Here is a 12,946-nt window from a genome sequence, read left to right as displayed (position 1 = left end):
GCCATCTTCCCGCCCAGTGCCTACAAAATCCCTACTACCCTTCACATCCTTATTTGAAAGGGTTTAAAATGAAACAGATGTATCATAAATATCCTTCAGTCTTATCTACATTTTCCTCTTTGATTTCCTGCAATGATAATAGGCCTCACAACATGAAGCCCGATAGCAGTGTCCATCTCATAAATGAGAGACCCTGTCAATCATGAAGAGAAAGCTAAAGAGTCTGAAATCTTCTTGATGGGGTTTCTTCCCAGCAGAATTAAATGTAAACGTGTGAAGCCCTGGCTTAAAGGTGCCAATATGTGCTGCACTTTTTAGCTTGCATTTCATCTTATGTAAGGTGTGTCAGACATAACATAATATAATGTAATTATCCCACAAAAAATATGTTGTTTACACGTGTTCTTTGTCAGTCTGGGAGAAAACATACTTAACATACTGTAAGTATGGATCTCACCATGCAGATGCAGAATGTCAGTGAGCTTGCATAAATTGCTTGTGTTACAGCCTCTGTCAGGGTAATTGCATTTCACATCGCTTTGTTAAAATGCTTCAGTGTTACTGCTCTGTCTTCTGCCCTCTCGTCTTAATGGCTTTTCTTGATGGAGCACAGAGGTTGATGGTGACGCCCCCTAAGGTCTGCAACAGACCAGACAGGGGAGCTGCTGAATGACAACATTGCAGAGGAGTAATTATCTTTTGTGTTTCTTTCTCAAGCTAATGAAAAAAACAGTCAGAGAGCACTTAAGTGAATAGCGCTTTAAGACCTTCTTTCCACCTGCACATGTTGTTCAACACATGTTGACTGCATTATGTCATGAAAATGCAGGAGTCCATCACTGTCGACATTAATGCGCCTCAGATATGTCAATTAGTTAATGCCAGGAATAGTCAGAGATGCATTTAATTACACTACCAACATGAGTGATGAAATGCTACCACTTTCAAAATTACCAAGAAGCGATAGGGTACTTACGATCGAGAAAATAGATGAGGATTACAGAACTGTGCAAAAGTCTGGAGCTACCCTTCATTTCTTTATGTATTGTTTCTGAGGAGCCAGGCTTTCTTGTAATTTTGGTCTTGAGCAATAGTTTTCCAGGCTTTCTGAAGGTCTTTCAAAGTTTTTCAGTCTGCTATTTGTACCTGGCCGATTTCAGTGGATTGCTTTTATTTGTTTGCTTTTAACACAGACCTATCAATCACTCAATCATTTTGAAAGCACCTAAGTCAAGAAATGAACCAGTGTTTTGGCTACATGGACAAAAAGATCCCGTTTTTTGTTGTATCTTTAGGTACTTTAGTTTTTAGCAGCCTGTCTCAAAAACACATAATTTGTTCCCATTTTATTAATTGAATGTATGAAAAATGGCAAAGGTAACTGTTTGGGAGGCATGAAATGGGATTTTTGTATCAATAAGTTTACTCTTATTAGCGCTATTAGCTGAAAAGGTGACATATCTCAACATGGTGTACATTAAGAATTTGAGGGAAACAGGCAAGTGGAGGAAGAGAGAAGCCTGTCTACAGAAGCTCACCAGTATCTGAAAGTCATGTCCTTAAAAATGGGAGAAAATCTCTAACAAAGACCTGACACAGGACCTGAGAGATGTATCTGGCTCTTCAGTTGAACGTCAGAAATATTTTCAGTGGAAGGGTGGCTGTCAAGAAGCAGTGTTGAGGATCTCACCAAAATTGGATATACTGTCAGATTTTGATCCACCATTGTCCAGCCAACATGATCCATCCATTTTATGCAGCTTAGTTTTTAATCCCAAACACACTGCCAATGCAGTAAAAGCATACCTGGAGAGAAAATTGCATAATAGAACACTTTAAGTGATGGGCTGACCTCCCAAGAGCCCAGACCTCAACATCACCGAAACAGCGTGGCATCATCTTGACAGAGAAGGTAACAAAAGGAAGCCAATATCCAAAGGAGAGGTTTGAGTGTCCTTCAAGAAGCCTGGAGAACTATTACTGACGCCAATTTCAAGAAATGACAAGAAAGGTTGTCAATAAGAGTTCAGGCTGGGTTGCAGGATAAAGTGGGCACAATAATATTGACTTTCAAGTTTGTTAGAATTGTACAAACACAGTTTTGCCTCATATATTGTATTTCCGTGCATGTTTGCACCCAATATGTTTCTCAGTGTCCTAGCAAAATATAAAGAAACCTTTGCACAGTCCGTTTGTTGATTATTGCTGTAATTATGTGATTTTCTCTGCATTTCTATTACCTGGAGACAGATTTTTACACAACTTATGAAGCTAGTACTATTTGTTATTAGGAATGGAATCCAAAATACTTTATATAAAATAGACTAAATGCTGAATCACTATTTGGCCACAGCTAACATATGAATTTTTTTCTTCTTCATCGCCTGGCGTGTTGGCTTTCCTTTTCCCACCATATTGTCGGAAGTGTCACCAGACGCTTTGTAGAGTGTGTGATCTGTGATTTTGAACTTGTTGGGGATCTGTGGGAATTCAGAACGTAAAAGCCTACAAGTTAGACATGAGAAAAAACATGAATTATTCCTTCAATGTTTTGAAGTGTTGTTTCATCTCTTCAGCTTTCGTCTTCGGGGAAGCAAGTCGTCCCTCGTTCAGTTATGTCATAAACACTCACGCCTACTCATGTGAAAACCCACACATGGAACAAAAGCACATACACACAAGCACGCATTCACCCAGAGATGCAATTGCACAAACTACACATGGTTGTCGATTAGAATAGATGAGTCTTTAATCTGGTGGTTTGTGAACTCTTTTGATGGCTGTGTTTCACTTGATGTGTTGCGGCAGACTTTTCTCTTCTTGACAGGATTATCCTGTCAAATGACTGACGCCAGCTCCTATGGAAAGCTTCATCCATGCAGCCTCAAACACTGTGGAGCTTTATTTTGAGATATCCACTGTCACAGCAGCACAGTCGAGGATTATAACTGGGCTTTTATTGTGTGCATTTCAGAGTGTTTGCTTCCTTTTCTGAAGCAACCTGTTGCTTAACTCTTTAGTAGTAGGTAAAAAAAATGCCTTTTCTTCCCAGGGTTTCAGCTGAAACCCTATTTTTTTGATCTGGCTGTCACTCATCACATAATATACTCTGTGATGGTGAGGCACTTGTGTAGTCAGAATATAAAAGGTAGATAAGTTTACAAAATCTAATCACTGATAAGAGATTTGTCGATTGCTTGGCAGAGAAACTAACTGTGAGTGCACATTTTAATCCACATATTCGATTAGGGGTTTGTCAAAAAGGTAAAAACAGAACTGAAGGTGCTTATGTAAACAGACAGCCTATTACTTTGTCAGAGAACAGAGGCAAAGCCAAATCCCACATGTACATAACTGGAAGATGATAGCCCATTATATCCTGTGCCAAGTAGAGGAGGCCATGAGAAGGTCACTGGCATACTGTCCAAAAACTGTGAGTGCACAGTTTCTACCACGGGCCGGGATGTGTGCATCAGCGGGTGCTGATTAAACAATGTGCCACAAAATGCAAAAACATTTAACTGGATTAGCGTTAGGTTGGGCAGGTTTAGACAGAATAAACTAAAAAACTGTAAACATAGAACTTGTATAGCTTGCTCATCCATTAGCTTTACATTTTCTCTAGTAACTTTACTCTTTTAACCACCTGCCTCAATTTTTTACACTTAGGCCCATAATTTGTTGGGCAAAGACACAGTTTTTGCATTTTTTTTGCCTATGGATTTTTTTTATTAAACAGTCAATATCTGATGGGAGTACAGATATTCAGCTTTAATTTCAGGGAAATTTTGCTTTATTTGTTTAGGAATTAGTTATTTTTCTACATAGTATTCTATTCTCAGAGGCCCAAAATCGGACGATCGTGGCTCAAGAGTTGGGAGTTCGCCTTCTAATCGGAAGGTTGCCGGTTCGAGCCCCGGCTCAGACAGTCTTGGTCGTTGTGTCCTTGGGCAAGACACTTCACCTACCGCCTACTGGTGTTGGCCAGAAGGGCCGATGGCGCGATATGGCAGCCTCGCTTCTGTCAGTCTGCCTCAGGGCAGCTGTGGCTACAACTATAGCTGCCTCCACCAGTGTGTGAATGGGTGGATGACTGGGTGTGTAAAGCGCTTTGGGGTCCTAGGGGGGACTAGTAAAAGCGCTATACAAATACAGGCCATTTACCATTTATTTACCAAAAGTATTTCGACAAACTATAATAATGTTAAATAAGGCTTATTTTGTTATGTTGTTTTTCCTTCTTTGAGATTTTCTGCTAGGCTTCTACTGCAGCCGCTTTCAGTTGCTGATTGTTGTCTCCACCATTACAACACATAATTTAGTATGCTTCAGATCATGCTGCATTAATTTACTCTTCCCATCATTCTGGTACAAGTTAAACTGTCCAAATATTTTTCCACGACTGTGCGGGCTTTTTTAGCTGGTTTCAGGCAAAGTCTAGTCTGTCTTTTTCAATCTTGAGTGTAAAGAACGGTTTGCAGTTTGCAGCCCTCTGTATTTTCCTTCATGACGGCATCTCTCGATTACAGAATTTGACAATGATATGACTATCATATCGTGTTAAAAGTCTCATTGACTTGGTTAGATATGGTGAAGTTGTATTTATTTATATTTTAATAATTCACCTTGTTCACATTTTGTCATCTTTCAGGTCTTTTGATGTTGGTGAGTTGGTCAGTGCATTTATTCTTAATAATCAACAAACTTATTAATTTGAGCCTAATGACGTCTTCCCCACTTGCATTGACATCTCCTTGGGAACGAACCTCACCTGTCCGTGGATACTGCTTATCAGTAAGTTGTGTAATTAATTCTGACTCTCCAAAAAAAGGGGGACTGTGCACAAAAGTGACTGTAATTCCTCAACAGTGAATGCAAAATTTTGTAAAACTCACAGTGTCTTTGAAGCTGCAACCGCGTTGTGATTGTTTGATTTAAAAGCGACTGTGGTGGTGTGCAGAGGGAAAAGTGCAAAGTTTTCCATTTGTCCAACAAAACATGGACTTAACCGTAATTCATAATGAAACTGTAGCGGCAAAAATGTAAGGGCTGACAAAAAAAAAAAAATCACACAAAACCATCCAAAAATACAACGCTTATTAGACTACCAGGATTAAGAGCTAGTGTATATATGACTAAATGTGAGTGGAAACTTCCCTATTAGAGGAAATTCTAGGATTACAACAAAGGAACAGGGGATGGGATTACTGTACTGGTAGATCACATGCTTTTGTATGACTGATAAAGAGTGGTACGAGGAAAAATTGGAGTGTGAGACAACCTTTGTTGTTGACAGGTCATATTGTTAATTATAAATGACTTCTTAGAGATAACAGATGGATAGTATCATAAACTAATGAAATATCTGCAAACCAATTTTTCACTGTCTTATAGCAAATTATTTCCACAGAAATGAAAATGTGTTCATTTGTATTTCCAAACAGTATTAATAGAGGGTGCATTTATTTTGACCTTCATCCAAACAAGGCAATGAAACATGATGTAGCACTAAATAAAAGTGTCTGTCATATCAGACCTGTGACATATTAGATAAACAACTGTGGCGAGGATTTCGGGATCTCAGCTTTATCAGGATTCTTGGCTTACTAAAGAAGATATTAGGGCTCAATTTTAGCTGCTCCTCTCAGACATATAATTTGGTCATTTTGGAGTAGGATAGAGGAGGATGCATATTAAACAGCTATTGTTTTTCTCTTTCTCACTTTAAGTATTTCCATGATGTGTAAAGCTCATAATGTTTTGTGAAACATATTAAGCTTAGTCCTGCTAATCTTAAAGGTTATTCTGAAATCTTTTACAAAGCTGTGATCTCACCTGGTGTGCCCATATTCAGTGTATTTGAGCGAGGCAGATGTGCCCACATGCATGTTAGCAGTCCAGACTAAACCCCACTCTGAGTGGCCTTAATTGATTTTAGTAAGCCAACTAAAACCACCAGGCTTAGGTTAGCTAATATTTTTTGCTTTCACCCAATGGTAGCCATTAAGTCAAACCACCCACTATTATCACACATGCGCGCGCGTGCACACACACACACGCACACACACAGAGTAAAGCATGCTGCTCTTTCACGGCCTTCAATCTATCTGCCTCTTGTCAGCAGGCATTCCCTTTCTTTGATTTGCTCATTGCGGTGTTCTTCCATGTTGTGATAACTGATGTTATGTGCCCTCTCTTGTTTTCGGTAGCATGGGCCAGAGACACGAAGACGGCTAAAAGAATCCCGGGGAAGAGGGAGAATGGTTTGTTCACCCTGCCAGTTCTCTCTTCATATGTAGCCACTGCTTGCAGGGCATAGCCTTGAGAATGCAAGACTGGATCAAAAATGATCCGCTCCGTTTCCTTCCTTTGTTTCCCTCTTTGTGTATATTTCAGAAAAGGGTGTATTTATTCAGCCATTGCATTAAACATCCATTTTTCCATGGCAACCAGGCACTGATGATCCATTTAGGATGTGTAGATACAGCATTGCTCACTCCTTTTCATTTCTTTTACATTAGGCCAGGGAGAAATCGAGTGGGAAGGCACTGATAGCTGATAAGCTAAAAAACATGAAGTTATTTGGTTTTATTAACAACTGATTGAAACACAAAGATTTAACCATTTTCTGGTAAAACAAAATAGACACACGGTGCCAAATTACTAAATAATATGTAAGAAGACCCTCTCAGTATCTTTTATTGGATTGGATTAAGGTTACAATTTGTGCTTTATCTGTGGTTTGAAATAATGTGAATACAGTACTTTGTCTTTTGGAGCAAATACAATAACGCCTGACTGCATTAGTATAACCAGAAATTATAAACCGAAGGTTGAATATGTTGAATTTTACCGTGGTATTCTTATTCCATTTGTCTGTCAAAATGATTACACAAAAACCATTTGGCTGAATTTCATAAAACATGGTTGAGAGGTACAGTAGTGTGGAAATGTGTTCTTAATACAGTGGAACCCCGACTTACGAAATTAATTCGTTCCAAAGGGTCTTTTGTAAGTCAAAGCACCTTTTTCCATCGCCTTTTGAGTGAGGCGATGCTGGCTGAAGACAAAGTTCTTGGTGGAGGAGGAGGTGGCGGAGGTTGAAGAAAGCATACGTATACATGCATACATGCGTACATGTACATGTAACATTATGGAATTGAATTTAATGTTTCTATTTTATCTATTTCGTTACGCAGGCATTTTGCCGTACCACGGGCAGAAATATTGCCATTAAGTGCCTTCGTAACTTGAATTTTGCGTTAAATGGGGTCTTCGTAAGCCGGGGTTCCACTTTATTTTGATAAGATGATGTAAAGTCTAAAGCCTTACTGAAGTGGCACATTTAGTATCAGTCCCTAGGGGCAGCAGAGCATAGGTTTATTCTTCAGAACAACATTAAATCACACGTGAGATGTTCTCAGTTTAAGGTAAAGACACAACCAGATAAGTTTCCTCGCTCACTTGATAAGCTTTATTCTGCTTAAACAAGCACTTGGTTTAAGTACAGTCAATTCATGCTTACCAGTATTTTAGTGCCTCTCGTGTCACTATTGGAAAAAATACACTTAATGTGATGCTGACACGAAATGTGACCATACATTTGCATTATTTTTTTGTTTGTATTTTCTGTTCATACCTTCATAAACAGGGACTCTGTTTTGTATATAAATTTGATCATCTTTTAAATTAAATTCTTTCAGATGTATTTGGTGATTAAAAATTAAAGTGGAAGATAGTCATGATTATGACAGACCTTTTACAACTCTTTCTGCCAACTCTTTCTTTTCTATCTAAAAATTGATAAAATGTTTCTGTAGTTCAAGATGTGTGCAGGCTTGACAAAACAGACAAGAAATTATATTAACAAAGTCTTGATTTATGTGGTCTGTCATTCTGAATTCAGGACTTTAGAGGTCACTGGTGTTTTAGTCGCTCTACTCCCTTCCATTTTCTCAACCACATTCAAACCTTGTTGGCTCCTCCCTGTTTTCTTTGCAATGATAAATGTGCTGAGAGTAAATGAAAATTATAACCAAGGTCAAGTTATTGTATTTAGCTGATGGGGGTTGTGCTTTTTCTAATTGCGTTATATATCATGTAGGGGTAAAAGGGCAATACTGGTTGAAGTTATACCTCAGTTGAGCCTTATCGATTACTTGACATCTTGCAGAATTAGTTTGGTCATAGACCGTATTGGGCTTCTTTTTTTCCTCTTTCTTTGATTTCCTTTATAGGAAATGTGGCTGTTTACAGTCGGGGAAATTGTTATTTGATCCACTTGCTCACTTACAAAGAAATCAAATCTTATTTTTATGACAGTTTCATTTTAATGGAGACAGAATATCAACTGAAAATCCAGTAAAAACATATTAAAGCTTATAATTTGATTTAGTACTTGGTCGTGGAATCGTTGTATTTAGTTTGTGACCAAGTTTGCACACATCTGATGACTGATTCTGGGCAACTCCTCTTTACTGAAACTCTTAAATCCTTTAGGTTTATTGACTGCGACTTGGCAACTCGATGCTTCTTTTCTATAGGACTGAGGTCTGAAGACTGGCTAGGCCACTGCATGAACTTAAAGTGCTTCTTCTTTAGCCACTGCCTTGTAGTTTGGCGGTGTATTTTGGGTCATTGTCCTGCTGGAAGACACATCATTCACCATCTTCAGTTTTCTGGTTTTTATGGTACATGGTCCCATCCATTGACCCATCAATGCAATGTCAGCGTCGACCTGTGTCGACAGGCTAAAAGCATATTGTTACCACCACTGTGCTTGACGGTGGGGATAATCTCTAGATACTCAGCATTTCTCTTCTAGTTGATGTCAGAGAGCTTGTTTATGGTTTCATCTGACCACAGCACTCCTCTGAATAATTTAGGTGCCTACTGGCAAACTTAAGATGGGCCTATGCATGTGCCTACTTAAACAGGAGGACCTTGCATCCCAACGGCCTTCAGATCATTAGCAAGCTCCTCCCTTGTAGTTTTGTGCTGATACACCACCTTTCTCTTGATTATCCTCACCCCATGAGGCATGATCTTGCATGGAGCTCAGGACCGAGGGTGATCAATGGTTATCTTATACTTCTTCCATTCCCAAATAATTCCACCAACAGTTGTCACCTTCTCACCTAGTTTCTTGTAGGCCATTCCAGCCTTCCGGACACATCTGCTTTGTACATATAACAAGCTGAGAACAGGAGTATCTGTAATTGATTGGCTGTGTGCCACATGGGTACAAAGCCAATTTCTTGGAGCCAGAATTCTGGCTGGGTTAAAGGGGATCAAATACTTATTTTACTTTTTGTTTGTTTGAGTTTAGAGTGGATTATCTTCACTCTAAGTACTCCAGAGTTATTCAAAAACCTGTAATTGCTCCAAGATTTTGGTTTGATTATCTGTTGACCACCTCACCATATCAAACAGTCAAACACGGGATTGTCCCCCAAAATTTGGTCCGGCAGATTTAGTGGACATCTCAGGAGTCTAACTCCCTACATTCCCTTCAAGGTTTATCAGTAGCAGCCTGAAAAAAGACCAAAAAAAACCTTTTCCCTCCTTCTGACATGAACCTTCACTTAGGCTGAATCAGCTAATGCTGTTATCAGTTGCTATGGAGACTGACTGAGTTAGGATGTTGCTGTGGAAACTGAGCAGCAGCTCATTACCACCCACAGCAACCCTCCACACTCGCTTGAGCAGCACCACACAAATACATAGCTCATACACACTCATTTAAATACACACATACACAGTAGATATGTTTTTTTTCATGATGTATCAGCCGTAAGTATGATTAATATTGCTTTTATTTAAACCTCACAGAGATACAGTGACATGGTGCACACACCTGTACAAATGTGTAGGAATTTTGCGGTGCTTTTATTAAAATTTTGTATTAACAGGTAGCTCACCGTGGGTTTCACGTGAGTCAGTCTCTTAAAGATTAAATTACCACTCCGATCTTTGTGACAGGAGCTAATCACTAACCAGCACTTTCATTATCACTGCATTTAGCGTGTTGCTTCCAGGTGCGCTCAAGCTGAAATTTGCTCTCCATCAGCCCTTTTTCACCCCAAACACTCAGAGAATGTCACAGTAGGAAAGAAAGCACACGTGTTACTAATATTATTCTGTTCAAATGTTCCAGTAACCCACGGCAGTGTGACAGTAAAACCAACATGAATACAATAGCAGCCACTTGAAACTGAAGAAATGGAATTCGGCCATTCTTTATTCTTCTAATTAAAACTGGTGCCTTTCCTACTGTGACATGACAAAATGTCTGCCGTGGAAAGGGCCTGGGTGGGAGGGGGCAGATGTGGTCTCTCTTATTTGCAAATGGATCCTGCACTTGTTTGTTTCCAGCAGTCTGGGTTTAGTCTGGGTTCAACTTTTTTCACCTCACAGCTATACCTTTTTACAACGCCATCCATTTCCTGACTTGCCTGCTTTTTGCGAGACCATGCTAGTGAATTTTGTCTTTTAAAATGTAGTTTTATCAGTGTAAATAAGAGGAATCATTACGAATCTGAATGAGAATGATTTTCTCCCCCTACATATAAGGCTTGTTCTATTATTTTAATATTTTTCACAGGGATTTAGAGTCACAAACTAATCTCTCCCTTAAACAAAATTGCATTCAGTAAGCAGTATAACAACCACATATGTGTAATTAGCGTGGCATGTTACACTTGTTTACATGAGACGATGTTGATATTAGTCATCTCTGTCCACAAGTCTCTGTTAAAATGTAAATGCTGAAGAAAATCTTGACCCATGCACTTGATCAGGGCTTTCTCTCCCTGCTGTTGTTTATTAATTCAGTAGTAGGGGTGCTGCCTGCTGTGGCTCAGTGTTTCACTGCTCCCCTGATAGTTTCCGCTGTGATACTGATATATTCAAAAACACACTCTGCACACTGCCTGAGAAGTCCGTAGAATTGACTTTGCAGTGCACCCATATGGCATTTCATTCTAGCTACTCGAAGCACAACATTGGACTACAGTCAAGTGTATTAGCACAGTGTTCTCTATAATATCGTAGTGCTAAAATTATCTTTTATATATGTAGGCCAGAGGACAGAAATTATATTAAGGCTATAATTACACAGGACATGTCTTTTGTCCACGAAGGTACGTTTTCTAAGTGTTATGTACGCTACTTGTGCACACCTCAGTCTTTGTTTGACTTTCTGTTTCAGATGCATTGGGTGATTATAAAAATCCATTTAACATGGATGTTTGTATTCCAATTATGGGCCTATTAACATGCTAAACCGCACATGTTGCCATGATAAAACATTTGCAGGCTACACCAGAGCTCCGTATAAGCGAGTCCATCAAATCTCCCTGTCTCTTGTTGGTTCACACTTGATCGACAGAGCTTTGTCATAAAAATGAAATCTGTCGTCTCAAGCATTTTGTCACTGCATCTGCTGCTGAACCCTCAAAACAGTTAAATATAGAAATTAACCAGCACATTTTTTGTTTCTTGATGTAGTAAAAGCGTCACCCACTGTAGGACATATCTGGCTATCCATATGGTCACTGACACAGCTATAAATACTGTACTGTATCGTCATTCACCAGCAGAGAACACACACAAGCTTCTACTTAATCATAATGGATTAACTATCGGGTGTTGTGTTTTGGGATGTAATTCCCAAATCTCCCAAACTCATTTTAAAACTATGAATGCACTGTAGTAATTCTTTGTGGACTGCTGTATATATAAACATCTCCACACATCGATGTCACACATGCAGTTGGTAAAATTCACACTCACAGACTTGACAATGCCAGTGCACATACTGTATCAAAGTACTCACTATTGAACAAACCATTAGCACTGGTACTCTTAAAAATGTGAAGGCTGATCATGAGATTGTTTTGCCACATGCAGTAATTCTACCGTGGCAGTGAAAATGAAAGCTGCATCCACCTGCACTCAGCAGCAAGTGGGCACAGCCGGAGGCGGTCTATGTGTGCCCGATGCACACATGGTGCACCTGTTTGGGAGTGCGTTGCACTGTAGGTATTTGCGTAGTGATATGTTTGTGCGAGACTGGGGAGTGTTCATTAGCTTATTGGTAATGTAACTGACTGGTGCTGTTTATAGTGGAGCCCACGCAAACTCCTAAAGAAGCTGTGAAAACGCTTGTTCTCTTGTAAAGAGCACCACCAACTGAAGCTCTGTGTCTGACACCGACAGAGCAGGCACTTTATTCCGTAATACATATGGTGTCTCAGCGCAGGGAAATAGCGCAGAAACACAGAGTTGAAAGAGGTAAATGAGGTCTCGGCAGCAGTGGGTTTAGTCAATAGAGGAAAAAGGAGAGGAAAAAAAATCTAATTTTAGCGAGGTCATTTATTCTTTATTGTGCGTGAACCCTTTGTTATTGCTAGTATCTTCTCTTCTTTTTATACACAGTAAATTGCACTGAACAAGGGAAAAAAAAGAGTTGGGGAGAGGAAATTCACTTCCATAATTTAGAGTAGAAAAAAAAAGCTTTAATTCTTTCTCATCCCCCAGCTGATTTCTGTTTTCATTTTCAAGGGGAAATTAAAAGTTATTTTGGTTCACTTTGGAGAAACCACTTGTCCGACATGTTTTAGCTCTCTAAAACACTCGCACTAAATGCAGTGTGCATATTTTATAATAATATCACTAACAGGGCTGGGCCATATCATACCGTTCACGGTAATACCGGTATAATGTTGGGCAATGATAAGAAAATGAAATATTGCAATAGAATATGGGTAAAACGTGCATGCGCAGTACCTTTGTTTTCATACGCACATGACGGAAAAAGCATGGCGGCGACGGAGAAAGAGGAGGGCGAAAGCGGATCGTTGAATGAAACGGATGAACCAGAATTGGGTTGTAAAAATGCTGCAACGTCAGTGGTGTGGAACTGGTTTAGCTTTCGTCCGTCAGA

At 39.4% G+C, this 12,946-nt stretch overlaps 1 protein-coding gene across 1 annotated transcript in view; it reads left to right on the top strand.

The window, feature by feature from the left end:
• map2 (microtubule-associated protein 2) overlaps positions 1 to 12,946 on the top strand; it is a 103,433-nt gene that overhangs the window by 6,234 nt on the left and 84,253 nt on the right. The gene's annotated exons all lie outside the window — the stretch shown is intronic.

The sequence above is a fragment of the Astatotilapia calliptera genome, chromosome 16 (genome assembly GCF_900246225.1).
Source record: "Astatotilapia calliptera chromosome 16, fAstCal1.2, whole genome shotgun sequence".
Taxonomy (NCBI): Eukaryota; Metazoa; Chordata; class Actinopteri; order Cichliformes; family Cichlidae; genus Astatotilapia; species Astatotilapia calliptera.
The sequence above is the reverse complement of the archived record's forward strand: the minus strand, read 5'-3'. Positions and strand labels throughout refer to the sequence as shown.